Source organism: Ranitomeya imitator, chromosome 2, assembly GCF_032444005.1.
Source record: "Ranitomeya imitator isolate aRanImi1 chromosome 2, aRanImi1.pri, whole genome shotgun sequence".
Taxonomy (NCBI): Eukaryota; Metazoa; Chordata; class Amphibia; order Anura; family Dendrobatidae; genus Ranitomeya; species Ranitomeya imitator.
The window spans coordinates 338,100,055-338,125,874 of record NC_091283.1 but is presented as its reverse complement, the minus strand read 5'-3'; the positions used below and the strand labels follow the sequence as shown (position 1 = coordinate 338,125,874).

General features: G+C 48.7%; 1 protein-coding gene across 2 annotated transcripts in view; it reads left to right on the top strand.

Moving 5' to 3' along the window:
• LOC138663640 (uncharacterized) overlaps positions 1–25,820 on the top strand; it is a 55,085-nt gene that overhangs the window by 14,440 nt on the left and 14,825 nt on the right. Inside the window, exon 1 of one of the 2 annotated variants that reach the window (XM_069749916.1) lies at positions 12,188–12,237. The exons of the other annotated variant lie outside the window; for it this stretch is intronic. The gene's annotated coding sequence lies outside the window, so the exon portion shown is untranslated. Of the gene's footprint in view, positions 1–12,187; positions 12,238–25,820 lie in introns of those variants that run through there. 2 annotated transcript variants of the gene reach the window in all.

Sequence of the window (25,820 nt, the reverse complement as noted above, 5' to 3'; positions counted from 1 at the left end):
CTATTTTGTGTCATATAACTCTCTCGTTTAACAGAATAAAAATTCAAAATTTGAAAATTGCGAAATTTTCAAAATTTTAGCCAAATTTCCATTTTTTTAACAAATAAACACAAAAATTATCGACCTAAATTTACCACTAACATGAAGCCCAATAAGTCACGAAAAAACTGTCTCAGAACCGCTAGGATTCGTTGAAGCGTTCCTGAGTTATTACCTCATAAAGGGACACTGGTCAGAATTGCAAAAAACGGCCAGGTCATTAAGGTCAAAATAGGCTGGGTCATGAAGGGGTTAACAAATTGTCTGTCTATTTTACATTATTTCCAATAACGCATTGTACTCTTATTGTTCATTTTACGCTTTTAGTTACCGTATATACTCGAGTATAAGCCGAGATTTTCAGCCCAAAATTTTGGGCTGAAAGTGCCCCTCTCGGCTTATACTCGAGTCAAGGTGGGTGGCAGGGTCGGCGGGTGAGGGGGTGAGGGCGCTGAGGCATACTTACCTAGTCCCAGCGATCCTCGCGCTGTCCCTGCCGTCCCACGGTCTTCTGTGCTGCAGCTTCTTCCCCTCTTCAGCAGTCACGTGGGACCGCTCATTACAGAAATGAATAAGCGGCTCCACCTCCCATAGGGGCGGAGCCGCCTATTCATTCCTCTAATCAGCGGTGCCGGTGACCGCTGATAGAGAAAGAAGCTGCGGCACCGAAGACCAGGCAGAGGGACAGCGCGAGGATCGCCAGGACTAGGTAAGTATAGCATATTCACCTGTCCTCGTTCCAGCCGCCGAGCGTCGCTCCATCTTCCCGGCCGGCGCCTCCATCTTCCCGGCGTCTGCGCTCTGACTGTTCAGGTCAGAGGGCGCGATGACGCATATAGTGTGCGCGGCGCCCTCTGCCTGATCAGTCAGAGCAGAGACGCCGGGAAGATGGAGGCGCCGGAACGAGACGCCGGGAGCTGCAATCAAGGGAGGTGAGTATGCGTTTTTATTTTTTTATTGCAGCAGCGGCGGCGGCAGAGATTTATGTGGAGCATCTATGGGGCACAGTGAACGGTGCAGAGCACCGTATATGGCACAGCTATGGGGCACAGTGAACGGTGCAGAGCACCGTATATGGCACATCTATGGGGCACAGTAAACGGTGCAGGGCACCGTATATGGCACATCTATGGGGCACAGTGAACGGTGCAGGGCACCGTATATGGCACATCTATGGGGCACAGTGAACGGTGCAGAGCACCGTATATGGCACATCTATGGGGCACAGTGAACGGTGCAGAGCACCGTATATATAGCACATCTATGGGGCACAGTGAACGGTGCAGAGCACCGTATATGGCACATCTATGGGGCACAGTGAACGGTGCAGAGCACCGTATATGGCACATCTATGGGGCACAGTGAACGGTGCAGAGCACCGTATATGGCACATCTATGGGGCACAGTGAACGGTGCAGAGCACCGTATATGGCACATCTATGGGGCACAGTGAACGGTGCAGAGCACCGTATATGGCACAGCTATGGGGCACAATGAACGGTGCAGAGCACCGTATATGGCACATCTATGGGGCACAGTGAACGGTGCAGGGCACCGTATATGGCACATCTATGGGGCACAGTGAACGGTGCAGGGCACCGTATATGGCACATCTATGGGGCACAGTGAACGGTGCAGAGCACCGTATATGACACATCTATGGGGCACAGTGAACGGTGCAGGGCACCGTATATGGCACATCTATGGGGCACAGTGAACGGTGCAGAGCACCGTATATGGCACATCTATGGGGCACAGTGAACGGTGCAGAGCACCGTATATGGCACATCTATGGGGCACAGTGAACGGTGCAGAGCACCGTATATGGCACATCTATGGGGCACAATGAACGGTGCAGAGCACCGTATATGGCACATCTATGGGGCACAGCTATGGGGAAATATGAACGGTGCAGAGCACTGTATGGCACAGCTATGGGGAAATAATGATCTATTTTTATTTTTGAAATTCACCGGTAAATGCTGCATTTCCACCCTATACTCGAGTCAATAAGTTTTCCCAGTTTTTTGTGGCAAAATTAGGGGGGTCGGCTTATACTCGGGTCGGCTTATACTCGAGTATATACGGTATATGCTTTTTCAGGTTATGACAGACTGTAATGCGTGCACAAACTTAACAAGCGGATACAAAATCTTTTTATATCATTATTCGTAGGCAGACATCAAAAAAGGCCAAGTAATAGCTTTCAGTTTAGCTGTGACCCCGGGATGCCCACTCAAGATGGAATCATGAAACTTCTGTAACAGACGCAGTTTTAAGGTACCGTTACACTGAACAATATCGCTAGCGATCCGTGACGTTGCAGCGTCCTGGCTAGCGATATCGTTGTGTTTGACAGGCAGCAGCGATCTGGATCCTTTTGTGACATCGTTGGTCGGAGCAGAAAGTCCAGAACTTTATTTCGTCGCTGGACTCCCGCAGACATCGCTGAACCGGCATGTGTGATGCCGATTCAGCGATGTCTTCCCTGGTAACCACGGTAAACATCGGGTTACTAAGCGCAGGGCCGCGCTTAGTAACCCAATGTTTACCCTGGTTACCATTGTAAACGTAAAAAGAAAAAAAAACACTACATACTTACATTCCGGTGTCTGTCCCCGGCGCTGTGCCTTCCTGCACTGGCTGTGAGCGCCGGCCAGCCGTAAAGCACAGCGGTGACGTCACCGCTCTGCTTTACGGCTGGCCGGCGCTGACAGTGCAGGAAAGCACAGGGCCGGAGGACAGACACCGGAATGTAAGTATGTAGTATTTGTTTGTTTTTTACGTTTACGCTGGTAACCAGGGTAAACATCGGGTTACTAAGCGCGGCCCTGCGCTTAGTAACCCGATGTTTACCCTGGTTACCAGGGGACCGGCATCGTTGGTCGCTGGAGAGCTGTCTGTGTGACAGCTCTCCAGCGACCACACAGCGACGCTGCAGCGATCGGGATCGTTGTCTAGATCGCTGCAGCGTCGCTTAATGTGATGGTACCTTTAGGTACACAACTACAAATAATTTGGACACAGGAATGATGGAAGGAGCCAACGACTGGACTTTATGGCACTCAGTTTCCAACTCTGAGAATAGCATAGAATCCACATTGCCCTTAGGGAGAATGGATTTCTGGAAGAGAAGCTGATCAAAAACTGTGATAGTGCACGAGCCTTCACATTCTTGGACCCTGGCCTGAAAGTGATAGAGAAATTGAATATAGATAAAAATAAGAACCATCTGGCCTGTATAGGAATTAGCCATTTAGGTGATTCAATATACTCTAAATTCTTACGGTCAGTGACCACAGTGACTTGATGAACTTCCCCTTCCAGAAAATGTCTCCATTGCTTAAAGGCTAATTTAATAGTAAGTAACTCACAATTCCCAACAGCTTAATTTCTTTCAGCAGACGAAAATTTTCTTAAGAAAAAACATGCCTGCAAATTAGTCACAGTTTGGCAACCCTGAGATAAAATGGCTCCTACCTCGGCACACAGAGCATCCACCTCCACAGTTAATGATTCTTGGAGATCGGGTTGGATTAAAACAGCAGACATATAACACTTTAAATTTTTCAAAAGTCCACATAGCTTCTGGTGACCAAACCTTGATATCCGCTCCCTTACATGTGAGGTCAGTAAGAGGTTCCGCAATCTGAGAAAAAAAACCTAATGAATTTCCTATAATAGTTGTCGAATCCTATAAAACATCGCAGTGCTTTCAGGTCACTATGTTGGATCCAATCTATTATGGTTCGCACCTTCTCAGGATCCATCTTAAGGAGTGGGTATCCTAGACTAGTCATGCCGATAAAATGAACCCCCAGGAATGAAATTTCTTGGACAGAAAAAATTAATTTATCAATTTTATCAAAGAATTCTCCCCCAATCTTTGAAATACTACATGGACATGTTCCTGGTGAGAATCCAAATCGGGAGAGAAAATTACAGATCATCAAGGGAAATCACAAGAAATCTCCCAATGTAATCAGAGAAATATCATTCAGAAAGTTGTGAGATCCTGTTGGTGCATTGGAGAATCCGAATGGTAGTACAAGATTTCTGAATAATCCCTCAGACATTAAAAATGTTGGTTTCCACTCATCACCCTTCTTGATGCGTATCGAATTGTAAGACCCTCTAAGGTCAAAGTCAGAAAATCATTTAGCCCCAAAGGCTGATTGTCATAGAAAATTGGTGTCATAGAAAATATTAATATCTCTGAAACCTCTCTCACCCCCCTCACTCCTTTTTAGGCCGGCGTCACACACAGCGTAAAACAATACGGTCCGTATATTACGGCCGTAATACGCTGAAAAGTCCCGAAAATAGTGGTCCGTAGCTCCTCCGTAGGCAGGGTGTGTCAGCGTTTTTTGCGCATGGCATCCTCCGTATGGCATCCGTACTGCGTGGTTTTCTCGCAGGCTTGCAAAACCAACATACCGCTATAGAAGTGATCCATGTGTCCCAAAAAGAAAAAAATATATATATATACTTTCTATATATATATATATATATATATATATATATATATATATATATATGTCAGTAGACACATATATGTATATATATTAATATTTTGTCCAGCGCTATACAGCTTGAAAGCCGGTAATTCAATTACCGGCTTTTTCTTTCTCCTTCCTAAAACCCGACATGATTTGAGACATGGTTTACATACAGTAAACAATCTCATATCCCTTTTTTTTTGCATATTCCACACTACTAATGTCAGTAGTGTGTATCTGCAAAATTTGGCCGTTCTAGCTAGTAAATTAAAGGGTTAAATGGCAGAAAAAATTGGCGTGGGCTCCCGCACAATTTTCTCCGCCAGAGTAGTAAAGCCAGTGACTGAGGGCAGATATTAATAGCCTGGAGAGGGTCCACGGTTATTGGCCCCCCCTGGCTAAAAACATCTGCCCCCAGCCACCCCAGAAAAGGCACATCTGGAAGATGCGCCTATTCTGGCACTTGGCCACTCTCTTCCCATTCCCGTGTAGCAGTGGGATATGGGGTAATGAAGGGTTAATGCCACCTTGCTATTGTAAGGTGACATTAAGCCTAATTAATAATGGAGAGGCGTCAATTATGACACCTATCCATTATTAATCCAATTGTAGTAAAGGGTTAAATAAAATACAAACACATTATTTAAAATTATTTTAATGAAATAAAAACAATGGTTGTTGGAGTATTTTATTTTACGCCCAATCCAGTCACTGAAGACCCTCGTTCTGTAAGTAAAAAAAAAATAATAAACCAACAATATCCTTACCCTCCGCAGATCTGTAACGTCCAACGATGTAAATCCTTCTGAAGGGGTTAAAACATTTTGCAGCAAGGAGTTCCGCTAATGCAGGCTGCTCCTTGCTGCAAAACCCCGGGGAATGAGGCTAAATATAGATCAATGATCTATATTTAGCTTCATTTGCGGTGAGGCGCCCTCTGCTGGATGTTCATAGATCGTGGGAACTTTCCTAGAAAGCCTGGGAAACCCCATAGTTTGTAAGCTTGCGAGCAGGGCCCTCACTCCTCTTGGTATCTATTTTGAACTGTGATTTCTGTTATGCTGTAATGTCTATTGTCTGTACAAGTCCCCTCTATAATTTGTAAAGCGCTGCGGAATATGTTGGCGCTATATAAATAAAAATTATTATTATTATTATTATTATTATTATTACAGCAGACACCTCACAAGGTTTCCCAGTAAGGGTATGTGCACAGGTTCAGGTTTTTTCGCGTTTTTTTTTTTCGCGATAAAAACTCATTAAAAACCCATACATTGTGCATTCTATCATTTAGAATGCATTCTGCAATTTTTGTGCGCATGATGAGTTTTTTTTCCGTGAAAAAAATGCATCGCGGTAAAAAAAGCAGCATGTTCATTAATTTTGCAGATTTTCTGCGTTTTTCCCGCTATTCTTTGCATTTGGAAAAAGCTCAAGAAAAAAACGCATCAAAAACGCGCAAAAACGCATCAAAAACGCGCAAAAAAATTTCTGGCAGAAATGTCAGGTTTTTGTCAGGAAACTTTCTGCCACAAATCCTGACCTGTGCACATAGCCTAAAGGTACCGTCACATTAAGCGACGCTGCAGCGATATAGACAACGATGCCGATCGCTGCAGCGTCGCTGTTTGGTTGCTGGAGAGCTGTCACACAGACAGCTCTTCAGCGACCAACGATGCCGAGGTCCCCGGGTAACCAGGGTAAACATCGGGTTACTAAGCGCAGGGCCGGCCGTAAAGCAGAGCACAGCGGTGATGCTGTGCTTTACGGCCGGTGCTCACAGTCAGTGCGGGAAGCTGACGGCGAGGGACGCGACAGACACCGGAATGTAAGTATGTAGTGTTTTTTTTTTTTTAGGTAACCAGGGTAAATATCGGGTTACTAAGTGCGGCCCTGCGCTTAGTAACCCGATGTTTACCCTGGTTACCAGTGAAGACATTGCTGGATCAGCGTCACACACGCCTATTCAGCGATGTCAGCGGGTGATCCAGCGACGAAATAAGGTGCTGGCCTTCTAGCTCCGACCAGCGATGTCACAGCAGGATCCTGGTCGCTGCTGCGTGTCAAACACAACGAGATCGCTATCCAGGATGCTGCAACGTCACAGATCGCTATCATTATCATTGTTAAGTCGTTTAAGGTACCGTCACACTGAACGATATCGTTGCTTTTTGTGACGTAGCAACGATATCGTTAACGAAATCATTATGTGTGACAGCGACCAACGATCAGGCCCCTGCTGGGAGATCGTTGGTCGCTGGGGAAAGTCCAGCACTTTATTTTGTCGCTGGATCTCCCGCTGACATCGCTGCATCAGCGTGTGTGACGCCAATCCAGCGATGTCTTCACTGGTAACCAGGGTAAACATCGGGTTACTAAGCGCAGGGCTGCGCTTAGTAACCCGATGTTTACCCTGGTTACCGTTGTAAATGTAAAAAAACAAACACTACATACTTACATTCCCGGTGTCTGGTCATGTCCCCCGCCGACAGCTTCCCGCACTGACTGGTGAGCGCCGGCCGTAAAGCACGCTGTGCAGTGGTGACGTCACCGCTGTACTTTACGGTCGGCGCTCAGTCAGTGCGGGAAGCTGAAGGCGAGGGACCTGACCAGACACCGGGAATGTAAGTATGTAGTGTTTTTTTTTTCACATTTACAACGGTAACCAGGGTAAACATCGGGTTACTAAGCGCGGCCCTGCGCTTAGTAACTCGATGTTTACCCTGGTTACCCGGGGACTTCGGCATCGTTGGTCGCTGGAGAGCTGTCTGTGTGACAGCTCTCCAGCGACCACACAATGACTAAACAGCGACGCTGCAGCGATCGGCATTGTTGTCTATATCGCTGCAGCGTCGCTTAATGTGACGGTACCTTTAATGTAAAGGTACCTTTAGATACAGAATAGTACAATAGACAAAGAGATGGGATAGTTAAAATGCATGAAGTCCTGTTGAAGCCTGATGACTGAAAGAAAATGTCTTTTGTTAAAAAAAAAAAAAGTCTGAGATTTACAATAGACCCTGGCATACTAAGGAAGACGCCCATTGTGTATAGATAACGAGTTGCAGATTGGACAAACAGTTAAAGGGCCTTATCTGTTTTAAGTTTTGAGTGGATTAAAGCAGATACCTCTCACCCCTATTGTCACCCAGTATACACATTCCTTTCATCAGAGCAGTGTCACTCAGACGTAATGTCTCCGAAAGGAAATATTGAATATCAAAATCTGTATAACTCTGATATTGGTGAAACATACATTTTCAGCACTGAGGCTAACAGGGGAACAAGACACATACGTTTTCATAACTGTAACCCCTGCCTATGAGCCACCAATCCACAGTGGCCAGGTAACGGACACAGCTATGCCATGTTTACTATCTATGGAACGCTAAAATCCTGAATCCGGAAATATTGCAGCAATCTCAAACTTCTGTGACCATCAGGATTGAAGTTATAGCAGAAGTTGGGATTTCATGAAATCCTGAAGGACTGAGGACCACCCACTGCCCGGCTCCTGTGAAGTAATTACAGGGGAGGAGGGTGTGTGTGTGTAACTCAGGGGCTGATAAAAGACCAAGGCAAATTATGATCTGTGCTCATTGCTGAGGAGGATACAGTGGAAGGCTGATCCAGTTAACCAGACAACCAGATTACTTTCCTCCACTAGCTGACTCATCTCTGTGAGTGGCGCAGTAAGTTTCTTCTGTTTTATCCCTTTTATTTTCTGTAACTGTGTATGCTGTATTGTGTGTCCCCTCTGTAAAATCTTTTGTATATTTTTCATAGACACTGACTCCGTTTGGGTAAATTTAAAATGTGATAGTTCTGTTCCTTTTGTTCTGTAACCACGTCTCGAAGCCGTGGGCTACCAGAACCAGGCCTTCAGCCAGCCTGTAAGAACGACTGGTGGCAGCGAGTCTGGGGTTATCGGGGAGTTAGTGGTGAGAGTACGGGGTATATACATACTCCATGTGTTGGAATCCGGAGGTGTATATACCATACGCTCACTGTTAGTTTTCCGATAACCGGCCTGTTAGTGCAAACAGCCTCCTCCATTAGGCTAGGTTCACATTGCGTTAAAGCAGCCTGTTCAACACATGCGTTAAACGGGCTGCATTAACGCAAGTGCCGTCATGCCATCGCGCTAGCGCAGATAGAGCTAGCAGATGCTCTATCTGGGCTAGCGGTGACGGACCCGGAAACGCTGCAACCGGAGTCCGAGGGTCCGTCACTCAATGACGGCACATCGCTAGTGCTCGCCCATTTTGGGCGTGCGCTAGCTATGCGCCTGAAATAGTGCTTAATGGCGTTAACGGACTGCATTACACCACGTTATGCCGCAGTGTAACGGACTGCTTAAACTTAATGTGAACCCAGCCTTATTCTTTGTAATCCTGTAATTGTCTGGACAATAGGGGGCAGTAGAGAGCAGTTTGCACCAAAGATCACAATGGGTGGTTCTAGTGACCTTCCTGGCCTGTGATATTGTGAAATTTGTGATGCGTGATGATAGTCACGGCTCTGCACATGTTGTACACACATGGCTCCGCTCTGTACACCTTGTACATAAACAACTCCTCTCCATACACCTCGTACACACAGGGCTCCACTCCATACATGTATACACATGGCTCAGCTCCGTACTCCAACACAGCTCTGCTCCAGACATACACACTGCTCCACTCTGCACACACTCGGCTCCGCTCCGTACACGTCATACTCACGTGGCTCAGCTCTGTACATGTCATATTCACACGGCTCCGCTCATGTCATACACAAATAGTTCCACGCTGCACACACATGGCATGATCCACACACAAGGCTCCGCTCCGTACACCTTGTATACACACGGATCCACACACACAGCTCCGCTCCATATATATCTCGTGCACACACAGCTCGACTCCGTACACACACAGAGATCCGCTCTATACACCTCGTACACACGGCTCTGTTCCGTATACCTGGTACACACACAGCTCTGCTCCTGACACATAAACAGCTCCACTCCTTACACATCATACTAACACGGCTCCGCTCATGTCGTACACAAACACTTCCGCTCCACACACGTCTCTGCTCCATACTCGTCATACAAAGACTGCTCCACTTCGCACACACAGCTCCGCTATGTATACCGTGCTACCCTTCAAACACACTGCTCAAACACATGGCTCCTCTACGTAAACACACACGGCTCCACTGTGCGGAAGTTGTACATATATGGCTCCGCTCCGTATACCTCATTCACACAAAGCTCCGCTCCGTACACCCCATTCACACACGGCTCCATTCCGTACACCTCATACACACGGCTCTGCTCCGTACACCTCGTACATACACGGCTCCGCTCCGTACACCCCATTCACACACGGCTCCATTCCGTACACCTCGTACACATACAGCTCTGCTCCGTACACACAAGGCTCCACTCTGTACAACTTGTACACACACTGCTCCACCCCGTACAGCTCGCACACACGACTCCGCTCCGTACACACATGGCACCGCTCCATATAACTCGTGCACACACGGCTCGGCTCCATACACCTCGTAAATGCACAGCTCTGTTCCATATACCTGGTACACACGGCTCCATTCATGTTGTACACAAACACTTCCGCTCCACACGCACGCACGCACACACACACACACACATCTCTGCTCCATACATGTCATACAAAGACTGCTCCACTTCGCACACACAGCTCCGCTATGTATACACTGCTACCCTTCAAACACACAGCTCCGCTATGTTCACACTCTGCTCCGGTCCGCACAAACACATGGCTCCTCTATGTAAACACACACGGCTCCGCTCTGCAGAAGTTGTACATAGATGGCTCCGCTCTGTATACCTCATACACACACAGCTCTGCTCCGTACTCCCCATTCACACACGGCTCTGTTCCGTACACCTCGTACACACACTGCTCTGCTCTGTACACATACGGCTCGGCTCAACTCGTACACACATGGCTCCACCCTGTACACCTCGTACACACATGGCTCCGCTCCGTACACCTCGTACACACGCGGCTCCGCTCCATACACCTCGTACACACGCGGCTCCGCTCCATACACCTCGTACACACGTGGCTCCGCTCCGTGCACACGTGGCTCCGCTCCGTACACCTCGTACACACGTGGCTCCTCTCCGTACACCTCATACACATGCGGCTCTGCTCCGTACACCTCGTACACACGCGGCTCTGCTCCGTACACCTCGTACACACGCGGCTCCGCTCCGTACACCTCATACACATGCGGTTCATCTCCATACACATGCGGCTCTGCTCCGTACACGCGGCTCTGCTCTGTACACCTTGTACACACGGCTCTGCTCCGTACACCTTGTACACACACGGCTCCATTCATGTTGTACACAAACACTTCCGCTCCACACACACACACACACACACACACACACACACACACACACACACACACACACACACACACACACACACACACACACACACACACACACACACACACACACACACATCTCTGCTCCATACACGTCATACAAAGACTGCTCCACTTCGCACACACAGCTCCGCTATGCTCACACTCTGCTCCGGTCCGCTCAAACACATGACTCCTCTATGTAAACACACACGGCTCCACTCTGCAGAAGTTGTACATAGATGGCTCCGCTCTGTATACCTCATACACACACAGCTCTGCTCCGTACTCCCCATTCACACACGGCTCTGTTCCGTACACCTCATACACACGGCTCTGCTCTGTACACATACGGCTCGGCTCAACTCGTACACACATGGCTCCGCTCTGTACACCTCGTACATACATGGCTCCGCTCCGTACACCTCGTACACATGTGGCTCCGCTCCGTACACCTCGTACACATGTGGCTCCGCTCCGTACACCTCGTACACATGTGGCTCCGCTCCGTACACCTCGTACACATGTGGCTCCGCTCCGTACACCTCGTACACATGTGGCTCCGCTCCGTACACCTCGTACACATGTGGCTCCGCTCCGTAAACCTCGTACACACGTGGCTCCGCTCCGTACACCTCGTACACACGTGGCTCCGCTCCGTACACCTCGTACACACGTGGCTCCGCTCCGTACACCTCGTACACACGTGGCTCCGCTCCGTACACCTCGTACACACGTGGCTCCGCTCCGTACACCTCGTACACATGTGGCTCCGCTCCGTACACCTCGTACACATGTGGCTCCGCTCCGTAAACCTCGTACACATGTGGCTCCGCTCCGTACACCTCGTACACATGTGGCTCCGCTCCGTACACCTCGTACACACGTGGCTCCGCTCCGTACACCTCGTACACATGCGGTTCATCTCCATACACATGCGGCTCTGCTCCGTACACCTTGTACACGCGGCTCCGCTCCGTACACCTTGTACACGCGGCTCTGCTCCGTACACCTTGTACACATGCGGCTCTGCTCCATACACCTCGTACACACGGCTCCGCTCCATACACCTCGTACACACAGGGCTCTGCTACATCCACCCTGTAAACCCCTCCTGACCCCACAAATAAACTTCCCCTCATCCAGCACCATGACAACCAGCACAGCAGAGTCCTGCATACACTGAGGCCCTTGATCATGTGACCCCTGACTCCTCCTCTCCAGTGACCTCATCACAGGTCCTGTGTGCACAGAGCAGCCATATATGTGGAGTGCGGCTCTGCAGGTGGAGGTCGGTGCTGGAGATTCCCCATTACTGGGTGCAGGGGACATTATTATTATTATTATTATTATTATTATTATTATTATTATTATTATGCTTTTTGCTTATATAGCGTGATCTTATTCCACAGCGTTTTACAGACATTATCATTACTTTCCTCATTGTGACTCACACTCTGATTCCCTATCAGTAGGTCTTTGGAGTGTGGGAGGAAACCCTCGTAAACATTGGGAGAACATACAAACTCCTTGCAGGATCTTGTTCTTGGTGGGCTTTGAACCCAGAACCCCCAACTGCAATAGTGCTAACCACTGAGCCACCTTGCTGCCCATTAACCCTCCAGCACTGAGGAGACACTTTTGGGGTCTCTGTGTGGTGTGAACAGTGGCGTAACAGCTGGGGACAGAATGCGGCTTCTCTGGTTTCCAAGTCCACATTAGATCCATGCAGACAAGTGCAGGATGAGAGGACAGAAGCCATTTTCCTTTATAGTCACCCTGAGACTTATCTGGATTAATATATATATATACTAGCTGAAGAGCCCGGCGTTGCCTGGGCATAGTAAATATCTGTGGTTAGTTATAGCACATCACTTGTCTTATTTTCCCATCACGCCTCTCATTTTCCCCCTCACATCTCTCATTTTCTCCCTCACATCTCTCATTTTCTCCCTCACTCCTCTCATTCCCCCCTAACACTTGTCATTTCGACCTCACATCTGTCATTTTCCGATCACTACACTATTTTCCCTCACTCCTCTCATTTTGCACTCACACCTTTTCATTTTCACCTCACACCTCTCATTTTCACCTCAGTATATACATGTTTGTCATCTCCCTTATATATAGTATACACCTGTATGTCATCTCCTGTGTATATATATATATATATATATATATATATATATATATATCTGTATGTAATCTCCCCTGTATATAGTATATACCTGCTGTGTGTCATCTCCTCCTGTATATAGTATATAACTGTGTCATCTCCCCTGTATATAGTATATATATGTCATTTCCTCCTGCATATAGTATATACCTGTATGTCATCTTCTATATATAGCATATACCTGTATGTCATCTCCTCCTGTATATAGTATATACCTGTGTCATCTCCTCCTGTATTTAGTATATACCTGTATGTCATCTCCTCCTCTACATAGTATATACCTGTGTTATCTCTCCTGTATATAGTATATATCTGTGTGTCATCTCCCCTGTATATAGTATATACCTGTGTGATCTCCTGTATTAGACCTCGTTAACACGTTATTTGCTCAGTATTTTTACCTCAGTATTTGTAAGATAAATTGGCAGCCTGATAAATCCCCAGCCAACAGGAAGCCCTCCCCCTGGCAGTATATATTAGCTCACACATACACATAATAGACAGGTCATGTGACTGACAGCTGCTGTATTTCCTATATGGTACATTTGTTGCTCTTGTAGTTTGTCTGCTTATTAATCAGATTTTTATTTTTGAAGGCTAATACCAGACTTGTGTGTGTTTTTAGGGCGAGTTTCGTTTGTCAAGTTGTGTGTGGCGACATGCATGTAGCGACTTTTGTGAGATGAGTTTTGTGTGGCAACATGCGTGTAGCAACTTTGTGTGTCGAGTTGCATGTAACAGGTTAGTGTAGCAAGTTGTGTGCAGCAAGTTTTGCGCATGGCTAGTTTTGTGCGTGGTGAGTTTTATGTCTGGTGCCTTTTTGAGTATGTGCAAGTTTTGTGTGAGGCAACTTTTGCATGTGTTGCAAATTTTGTGCATGTGGCAATTTTTCCGCATGTGCAAGTTTTGCATGTGGCGAGTTTTCCATGAGGTGAGTTTTGCGTGAGCCTAGTTTTTGCATGTGGCGAGTTTTGAGCGGCGACTTTTGTGTTTCAACTTTTATGTGGCGAGGTTGGTGTATGTGTGGTGAAATGTGTGCTGAGGGTGGTATATGTGTTCAAGCACGTGGTAGTGTGTGGCGCATTTTGTGTGTGTGTGTTCATATCCCCGTGTGTGGGGAGTATCTCATGTCGGGGCCGCACCTTAGCAACTGATCGGTATATACTCTTTTGCGCCATCGCTCTCATTCTTTAAGTCCCCCTTGTTCACATCTGGCAGCTGTCAATTTGCCTCCAACACTTTTCCTTTCACTTTTCCCCATTATGTAGATAGGGGAAAAATAGTTTGGTAAATTGGAACGTGCGGGGTTAAAATTTCGCCTCACAATATAGCCTATGACGCTCTCGGGGTCCAGACGTGTGACTGTGCAAAATTTTGTGGCTGTAGCTGCGACGGTGCAGATGCCAGTCCCGGACACACACACACACACACACACACACACACACACACACACACACACACACACACACACACACACACACACACACACACACACACACACACACACACACACACACACACACACACACACTCAGCTTTATATAGTAGATATATATATTATATTATATATATATATATATATTTTTTTTTTTTGGTGGGGGGTAACTAGGGCTTCTGAGGGACACCCACAGGGGCGCCATTGCCATTCCATAATAGGCCAACCTTCCCAGCTATGCAGTATCCGCTATGTTTAGGTACAGGATCGGGTAAGGTAGTGACTATATCTATTATTCAGCAGCGTCATTTCCATCTGCTTATATACATCCATAACAAAAACAATCAGCTTTTAATTTTCTAGCTTTACCCCCTTGTCACCTGTCACCTGAATTTGGAGGGAACAATCTTCAGCCATGGAGGCGGGGTTTTGGGGTTTTTGATTCACCCTTTCCTTACCCGCTGGCTATATGCTGGCTGCAATATTGGATTGAAGTTCATTCTCTGTCCTCCATAGTACATGCCTGCACGTGAAAGGGTGAATCAAAAACCCCGCCTCCATGGCTGAAGATTGTTCCCTCCAAATTCAGGTGACAGTGTCCCTTTAATGACCGCCGATACGCCTTTTAAGGGCGGTAGTTAAACCACAGCACCGTTATTGTCACTGTGGAAATGGTGTATAGCGCTCCCAGGGTAGCTGAGACCCCAGAGAACATGATTTGGCTCATTTTTTACCGACCCCCGGGTGCGATCGCCGGTATTAACTGCAAAAAAAACCCCGTGACTTGCCATTTAATTTCCCTGTCCTCCTGATGTGATCGCACATCAGAGGACAGAGAAATGGGGTCCCCGATGCTCCTCGGCCTTTGTGCTTTGCCCCCCCAATGGCACCGCCATCTTCTCCTGGAAAGAAAATGACAAAATGGTTTTTACCGACCCGTTTTGCGATCGCAGTTACAAAAAAAAAAAGTCCGATGTGCCATTTAATTTCACTCTCTGATGTGATCGCACATCAGAGGAAAGAGAAATAGTCCCCTATTCCCCCCCCCCCCCCCGATACCTCCGTTGTACATGGCCCCCTGAAGTCCCCCGTGCCTCTGGATCCCCTTCTTCCAGGAGAAAATGGCAGGCGCACGCGCAGCTCGCCCGCAGAGATCTGTCGGCCGGCAACAATAGAAAGATCTTTCCTATTGGTTCATTTTGGTCACTGTGATGGGGTCTATCACAGTGATCAAAATAAAATAGTAAATACCCCCCCCCCTATCGCCTCCTTAGTTAGGGAAAAATAATGAAATAAAGAAAATGTATTTATTTCCATTTTCCAATTAGGGTTACAGTTGGTCTAAAGTGAGTTGGGTTGGGGCTAAAGTTATGGTTAGGGTTGGGATTAGGGTTAGGTTTGGGATTAGGGTTAGGCTTGAGATTAAAGTTGGGTTTAGGGTTAGGGGTGTGTTGGGGTTAGAGTTGTGATTAGGGTTATGGTTAGGGTTGGGATTAGAGTTAGGGGTGTGTTGGGGTTAGAGTTGTGATTAGGGTTATGGTTAGGGTTTTGATTAGGGTTAGGGGTGTGTTGGGGTTAGGGTTTTGATTAGGGTTAGGGGTGTGTTGAGGTTAGGGTTAGGGATGTGTTGGGGTTAGGGTTGGGATTAGGAATATGGATAGGGTAGGGATTAGAGGTGTCTTGGGGTTAGGGTTTGAGTTAGAATTCAGGTTTTTTTCATTGTTTAGGTACATCAGGGGGTCTCCAAACACGACATGGCTCCAATTTTCCAGCCAATTTTGCGTTCAAAAATTCAAATAGTGATCCATCCCTTCCGCAGCTGCGGAAACGCTGCGGGTCCACAGCAAAATCCACATCGTGTGCACATACTCTGAGACTCCGTGCACTGCAGGCACAATTACGTCACACCTGTAGTATGGAGCCTCAGTACTCACACTGCCCAGACCAGAGCAGCGCACCTCAGGAGTGTTTTTTTTTTGTTGTTAAATATCAGAAATTGTGGTGGTCTCACACTGAGTGGGTGGCTGTGGTGGACTGTAAGAGCCTCCATACTGAGTCGGAAGTCCTCATTTTGTGTAGCAGGCTATTGTAGCGATAATACTGTGTGAGGTGCTGGGGAAGCCATCATTCTGAGCTACGTGAGCACACAGGAGAACAAGTTCCTGGTGATAAATACAGACCTTTGGTCTATCTGGTTTCAGATTTGAATTGATGTGGTGTTGTTTGCCAGGAGGAGACATCAGATAGTAAGTTCTGAAGGAAAGCAAAGATATAATGGCAGCAGGGATTCGGATTTCAAGGAGGGAGCCTAGCAGAGACAAAGAGTAGGGCGAGGTTCTTGGCTAAGGGTACCGTCACACTATACGATTTACCTACGATCACGACCAGCGATATGACCTGGCCGTGATCGTAGGTAAATCGTAGTGTGGTCGCTGGGGAGCTGTCACACAGACAGCTCTCCAGCGACCAACGATGCTGAGGTCCCTGGGTAACCAGGGTAAACATCGGGTAACTAAGCGCAGGACCGCGCTTAGTTACCCGATGTTTACCCTGGTTACAAGCGTTAAACTAAAAAAAAAAAAACAAACAGCACATACTTACATTCTGGTGTCCGTCAGGTCCCTTGCCGTCTCTGCTTCCCGCACTCAGTGACTGCCGGCCGTAAAGTGAAAGTGAAAGCACAGCCGCTGTGCTCTGCTTTCACTTTACGGCCGGCAGTCACAGTGCGGGAAGCAGAGACGGCAAGGGACCTGACGGACACCAGAATGAAAGTATGTGCTGTTTGTTTTTTTTTTTAGTTTAACGCTTGTAACCAGGGTAAACATCGGGTAACTAAGCGCGGTCCTGCGCTTAGTTACCCGATGTTTACCCTGGTTACAAGCAAACACATCGCTGGATCGGATCGCATCGCTAGATCGGTGTCACACACACCGATCTAGCGATGACAGCGGGAGATCCAGCGATGAAAGAAAGTTCCATACGATCTGCTACGACGTACGATTCTCAGCAGGATCCCTGATCACTGCTGCGTGTCAGACACCGCGATATCGTAACGATATCGCTGGAACGTCACGAATCGTACCGTCGTAGCGATCGAAATGTTATAGTGTGACGGTACCCTTAGGTCAGGAGACCTACTTAAAGGGATGGTACCACAAAAAAAAAATTTGCAGCAATTGAAAAAATGTAAAGAGTTAATGTTTAAATTTTCTTTAAAAATATTATTTGTTTATAATTTAGTAAAGTATGAAAAATAATTTTAAAAGTTTGGTATTTCCACTTTTAAACACTAAGGAGAGCAGCTACTGAAATTTGACACAAACCTAGTGTACAACTAGCTCACTTTACTGCACTGTTGTAATTATGGGCTGACTCTGCTGACGTGTGTGTGATGTCTCTCCTCCCCTTCTGAGTGTTGCTAAGGGATAAGAGAGAATGACATTTAGGTTATATGCACACGCTGCTGATTTCCTGTTGTAAAATTCTGCGCAGATTCTTCCTCTCTTGGCAGAAAACGCAGTTGAAGATCCACCCAGATTTGATGTGGATTTTCATTCAGTTTTCTCTGCGGATTTGCAAGCTAAATAAAGATATATTGCTTAACAAAAAAAAAACAAAAATAATTGTGATGTCATTTCCTTGTCCAACCTCTTCTTTTAAAACAAAATGTAAGTGAATGTAAATTTGTCAGCCAGATGCCCTCATTAATAAAATGGTACGTACAGAGTTAAATAAAAGACACTCACACACGACATTTGAAGAAACGCAATATCTGTTTATTTAAAAAAAAATTAAATTGCGTGGGCTCCTGCATAATTTTCATAACCAGCAGAGGGAAAGCCGAGGGCTGATGTTAATATTCTGGGAAGGAGCCAATAGCCATAAATGTACCCAGGCTATTAATATCAGCTCACACATGTTTGCTCAACCTTTGCTGGCTAGTTTACAGGGGCACCCCAGAAAAAATTCATGTGGGGTCCCCCTATAAAATCGAACCAGCAAAGGCTAGGCAGACAGCTGCGGGCTGATATTAATAGCCTGGGAAGGAGCCATATATATTGGCAACCCCCCAGGCTAAAAACATTAGGTTGAAGCCACCCCAGAAATGGTGCATCTTATAGATGCACCAATTCTGCCACTTAACCTCGCTCTTCCCACTTGCCCTGTAGCGATGGCAAGTGGGGTAATAGTTGTGGGGTTGATATCGTCTTTGTATTGTCTGGTGACATCAAGTCCACGGCTTAGTAGTTGAGAAGCATCAATAAGACGCATATCCATTGCTAATCCTATAGTTATATGGTAAATAAAGATACAGCCAGAATAAAGTCCTGAAATAATCACACAGACTCCTTTATTGAATCTTAATTTATCATACTTATTGAATCGCCTAACCCCGCATCCCTCGATATCCTGAAACAAAAATAAAATAATAAACCAAAACCAATACTCCCTGTCCGACATAGTCCAATTACCGAGTGTCCCACGACGATCTCGCATGTGGAACAGTCATATCTCTGGCCTCCAGCGATACACTGACAGGAGATTATTGCTTCCGCAGTGTATCACTGGAGTTCGTGCTCTCACTTACGACACCGCTGCATGAGAATTTTCTCACTCAGCGGTGCCGCAAGTGACAGCATGAATTCCGGTGAACTCTAACTGTGGCACAGTGATACACTGCGGGAGGATCACCTCCTGTCACTGTATCGCCGCAGGCCAGGTGGAGAGGTCATGTGAGATCGTCGTTGGACACTCATTATTAAATGGACTATGGCGGAAAGGTAAATATATGGTGGCTTATGTTATTTTTGTTGCAGGAGATCGGGAGTGTCGGGGATTAGGTGTTTGGTGAATGTGTTTTGTTTTTTTTTGTTTTAACAATTGAAAACAGTCGCCGGATGATGGGACTATTGCTGTCCCATCATCTGCTCATGCTGTCACTGTTATATGTGACAGCAGACATAGCTGGATGTGAGTAGTAGTCCCATCAGATGACACCTGGCTACACACAGACACCCGCAGACAAACTCAGACAGACACACACATATTCTTCGCTCACACATAGTCTCTGCTCACACACATATTCTCTGCCCACACACTCTTCCTCCTTCCTTTCCGCAACGTTTTTGGCAAGCAAATCCTCAGCTAATCCGCAGAGTTTTTTACACCTGCGGTTTACTTGCGGATTTGACGGACTCAATGTAAGTCAATGGGTGCAGAAACGCTGCAGATCAGCAAAAAGAATTGACATGCTGCAGGAAATAAAACGCTGAGAATCAGTGCAGAATTTTCTGCAGCATGTGCGCAATAGTTCTGGATTCCCATTGATTAACATTACTTGAGCAATTGTTTGGTGCAATTCCATGCAGAAAAAACGCTATGGATCCACAACAAAATCCGCAATGTGTGCACATAGCCTTAGGAACACAGTGCGGAGCTATTTTGTTGGTGACAAAAAAGTTATGCTAACAAGTAGACGGTGACCTGGGATGGCAGGCAGCAAGGATTCTGTTAGTTGGTGCTGCTCGCTGTATCACGCTCACACGCTGACGCTCACACGCTGACGCTCACACGCTGACGCTCACACGCTGACGCTCACACGCTGACGCTCACACGCTGACGCTCACGCTCACACGCTGACGCTCACACGCTGACGCTCACACGCTGACGCTGACGCTGACGCTCACACGCTCACGCGCTGACGCTCACGCGCTGACGCTCACGCGCTGACGCTCACGCGCTGACGCTCACGCGCTGACGCTCACGCGCTGACGCTGACGCTCACGCGCTGACGCTCACGCGCTGACGCTCACGCGCTGACGCTCACGCGCTGACGCTCACGCTCACGCGCTGACGCTCACGCTCACGCGCTGACGCTCACGCTCACGCGCTGACGCTCACGCTCACGCGCTGACGCTCACGCTCACGCGCTGACGCTCACGCTCACGCGCTGACGCTCACGCTCACGCGCTGACGCTCACACGCTGACGCTCACACGCTGACGCTCACACGCTGACGCTCACACGCTGACGCTCACACGCTGACGCTCACACGCTGACACTCACGCTCACACGCTGACGCTCACACGCTGACGCTCACGCGCTGACGCTCACGCGCTGACGCTCACGCGCTGACGCTGACGCGCTGACGCTGACGCGCTGACGCTGACGCGCTGACGCTGACGCGCTGACGCTGACGCGCTGACGCTGACGCGCTGACGCTGACGCTCACGCGCTGACGCTCACGCGCTGACGCTCACGCGCTGACGCTCACGCGCTGACGCTCACGCGCTGACGCTCACGCGCTGACGCTCACGCGCTGACGCTCACGCGCTGACGCTCACGCGCTGACGCTCACGCTCACGCGCTGACGCTGACGCTCACACGCTGACGCTCACGCTCACACGCTGACGCTCACGCTCACACGCTGACGCTCACGCTCACACGCTGACGCTCACGCTCACACGCTGACGCTCACGCTCACACGCTGACGCTCACGCTCACACGCTGACGCTCACGCGCTGACGCTCACGCGCTGACGCTCACACGCTGACGCTCACACGCTGACGCTCACACGCTGACGCTCACGCTCACACGCTGACGCTCACGCTCACACGCTGACGCTCACGCTCACACGCTGAAGCTCACGCTCACACGCTGACGCTCACGCTCACACGCTGACGCTCACGCTCACACGCTGACGCTCACACGCTCACGCTCACACGCTGACGCTCACGCTCACACGCTGACGCTCACGCTCACACGCTGACGCTCACACGCTCACGCTCACACGCTGAAGCTCACGCTCACACGCTGACGCTCACGCTCACACGCTGACGCTCACGCTCACACGCTGACGCTCACACGCTCACGCTCACACGCTGACGCTCACGCTCACACGCTGACGCTCACACGCTGACGCTCACACGCTCACGCTCACACGCTGACGCTCACGCTCACACGCTGACGCTCACGCTCACACGCTGACGCTCACGCTCACACGCTGACGCTCACGCTCACACGCTGGCGCTCACGCTCACACGCTCACACGCTGACGCTCACACGCTGACGCTCACGCTGACGCTCACGCTCACGCTCACACGCTGACGCTCACGCTCACGCTCACACGCTGACGCTCACGCTCACACGCTCACGCTCACACGCTGACGCTCACGCTCACACGCTGACGCTCACGCTCACACGCTGACGCTCACGCTCACACGCTGACGCTCACGCTCACACGCTGACGCTCACGCTCACACGCTGACGCTCACGCTCACACGCTGACGCTCACGCTCACACGCTGACGCTCACGCTCACACGCTCACGCTCACACGCTGACGCTCACACGCTGACGCTCACGCTCACACGCTGACGCTCACGCTCACACGCTGACGCTCACGCTCACACGCTGACGCTCACGCTCACACGCTGGCGCTCACGCTCACACGCTCACACGCTGACGCTCACGCTGACGCTCACGCTGACGCTCACGCTCACACGCTGACGCTCACGCTCACGCTCACACGCTGACGCTCACGCTCACACGCTCACGCTCACACGCTGACGCTCACGCTCACACGCTGACGCTCACGCTCACACGCTGACGCTCACGCTCACACGCTGACGCTCACGCTCACACGCTGACGCTCACGCTCACACGCTGACGCTCACGCTCACACGCTCACGCTCACACGCTGACGCTCACGCTCACACGCTGACGCTCACGCTCACACGCTGACGCTCACGCTCACACGCTGACGCTCACGCTCACACGCTGACGCTCACGCTCACACGCTGACGCTCACGCTCACACGCTGACGCTCACGCTCACACGCTGACGCTCACGCTCACACGCTGACGCTCACGCTCACACGCTGACGCTCACGCTCACACGCTGACGCTCACACGCTGACGCTCACACGCTGACGCTCACACGCTGACGCTCACGCTCACACGCTGACGCTCACGCTCACACGCTCACGCTCACACGCTGACGCTCACGCTCACACGCTGACGCTCACGCTCACGCTCACACGCTGACGCTCACGCTCACACGCTGACGCTCACGCTCACACGCTGACGCTCACGCTCACACGCTGACGCTCACGCTCACACGCTGACGCTCACGCTCACACGCTGACGCTCACGCTCACACGCTGACGCTCACGCTCACACGCTGACGCTCACGCTCACACGCTGACGCTCACGCTCACACGCTCACACGCTGACGCTCACGCTCACACGCTCACGCTCACACGCTGACGCTCACGCTCACACGCTCACGCTCACGCTCACACGCTCACACGCTGACGCTCACGCTCACACGCTCACGCTCACACGCTGACGCTCACACTCAGCCCGACACCACCATTACTAAGTCGATAGGTAAACACAAACACACAAACCTACTCACACATTGATACCAGCCTATGTAGGAGCGTTAACAGAACGAACATACATAGGCTGTAACCAGACAGCAACTGTTAATTTTAAAGAAAAAAAATGGGGTGGGCTCCCGCGTAATTTTATTAACCAGCAGAGGGAAAGCTGACAGCTGGGGGCAGATGTTTATAGTCTGGGAAGGGGGTAATAACCATGGAGCTTCCAAGGCTATTAATATCAGCTCACAGCTGTATACTTTGCTTTTACTGGCTTTAAAAATTGGGGACCCCAACAAAAAATGACGTTGGGTCCCCTATAAGTAATAATCGGCAAAGGCTATACAGACAGCTGCGGACTGATATTAATAGCCTATGAAGGGGTTATGTATATTGGCCCCCCAGGCTAAAAACATCAGCTCCCAGCCACCCCAGAAAAGGCGCATTTTATAGATGCACCAATTCTGGCACTTAGTCTCACTCTTACCACTTGCTGTGTAGCAGTGGCAAGTGGGGTTCATATTTGTGTGGTCATGCTGGGTCTTCAGGGTTCTCGGTGTAATAGATAAAGATGGTAGAAAGGGCTAGAAGGAAACAGAGGACACATGTTGCAGTCTCTTTACCGTAGGATTCTGGCAGCCACAGTCCAGGGTACCGGATCACAGGTGCTGGTATGGTCTGGCTGGCTTGGAAGCGACTCGGGGCTCCCCCTAACCAGGTGGGGTTGGAAGCCTTCCATTATGTGCTGTGTTGTAGTCCCTTGCTGCCTTAGGCCTCACACAAGATCCTCACGTTCTCTCTGTCCCCCAGTTTGGTAGGACACTACCCGCATGACAGGTAACAAGCCTTTTTACAGGGTCTATCAGATGACCTTGGGCTTTATCTGTTACTGTGTCATCGGGTGTTAACGGTGGACAGGTGACTTGAAATCTAGCTGTCCGCTGGTTTCTGCTGTGGGGCATGAAGTTACCCCCACAACCTTGGTCTTCCGGCTGCTGGTATCTGCGCTTCAGCGTGGAGGAAGCTCAGTCCCAGCTTCTCTCTCCAGCTCTTCACTCTCCTTCTCTTCCCTTTCAGTCTCTTTACAGACTGCTCTGCTTTCCTCTTTCCTTCCCAGGAGCAGCAGCACCTCACGTGGCTGCACGGCCCCAGCTTTCCTTCCTCACTCCTCGCTATCCTCCGACTTACTAACTCCTCCTCCAGCCAGAATACATATAGGGAAGCCACCCACAAACTGGATTAGAGCTCCCCCTTCTGGCCTGGAGTCAGAACAGTGTTGCATGTGCTGAATACTTGTTAAAGGGATCCTTCCTCACTTCCAAGCATGGCATCACTCTCTCCGTGAGGAAAGCAATACCACTGTAACAACCAGTTACCTGGGGTTTTACACTACCCCCCCCCCTCCCCATTAAATCTAGTACTCCCGGACTGGGAAAGCAAAAAGACAATAATGCAGGTTAAAGACATATGTAAAATATTTTTGAAATATACATACAACAGGTTATGAAAACTTTTGCTTCCCTTTATGGGAGGTTATTGGCTTTAATGTTGCAAAACTTTAATACATATTGGAACGAACTTCAAAAATAGATCTTTTCAGGACACTAAATATTAAATGCTAAATATGAAATGACATTCACCCTTTCGGGTATGCCATCTTTAGCAACATCAAATACTAGCATTTGCTCTAGTAAAGTGCAATAAGGTCAAGACATTTTCAGGAACTGAGGTAGTGCAACATATAAAAGTGCAAACATTCAAGTACTTTACATTATATCAATAACAGTAATGATGCGGAGGACCCGTTCTTAACCCCCGACGTAGGCCTTAGGTATGCTGCAAGACATAAATGGCCTCCTCTTTGGACCATTTCTTCGGCTACGCCTAATGTGTTTTTCTTCTTGGTCTCTTTAAGACAAACTTTAATGCAGATAATGAACAGTATCTTCTTTAGTCATTTGTAAAACCAGAAGGAAGCACCTTAAGAAGTGCTAACTATTTACATTGGAAAGTTTGAGGACCATTCACTGTCCATGGCCTCAGTGTGTTTTCAAACAAATGAACCTTTTAAACTTTAACTGTTTGCAGTCACATTTCTGTATCGATACAAATTTTGCTTTTTCCACGGTAGCACCTGAGCATTGCAGTCTCCTTGCCAGGAGTTCAGTCTTATGCCAGGTAAAACAAAAAGTTGGTCTGTTCCCACTATGGCTCTGCATTGGAGGTCCCTCTCTCTGTCTTCCTGCTCCCACTTAAGTGTTTGCTGACGGCAGTATTCCTCTTTGCTGATAACCTCCAGATATTCTCCCTCGGCCTGGGCCTCCCCTGGGAATCCGATCAGGTCGGTGCCGAGTCCTCACGGAACATCACCCATTCACCACGCACTTTCTGGGTCCCTCTTGACAGCTGTAGTGGAGGTGTGTAGGATACCCCGGCTGCTCCCAATCAATTGGTCCGTATACCTGGCCGGGTGGTAGGGGTGTCGGGGCATCTACGGGCCCTATGAGGATGTCCTCGGCTGCCGGAGCAGGGTCGGTCTCCTTACCTGCCGCTGCTGTGTCTCCAGTGCCGGACTCCTCCCTTTGCAGGCTGGGATTCTGGAAGCTTGCTCCATTTCTGCTTCTATACTCTTTCTAACAATACAACCTTATTCTTCATGCACCATATTCAAACACAAGGCGCAAGAAAAAAAAATCTCTGGAAGTTGACACAAAATTATTTTATTTAAAAACTGCAATAGTTTATTAATTTATTCAAGACATGATAAAAAATCTTCAGGAGTATAATAAATACTGGAAAATCAGAGGTTGAAAGAAGGATCACTACTAACATATGTGGCAAACAATTTAAAATATCAGCGCATAACACCAAATAGCAACCAAT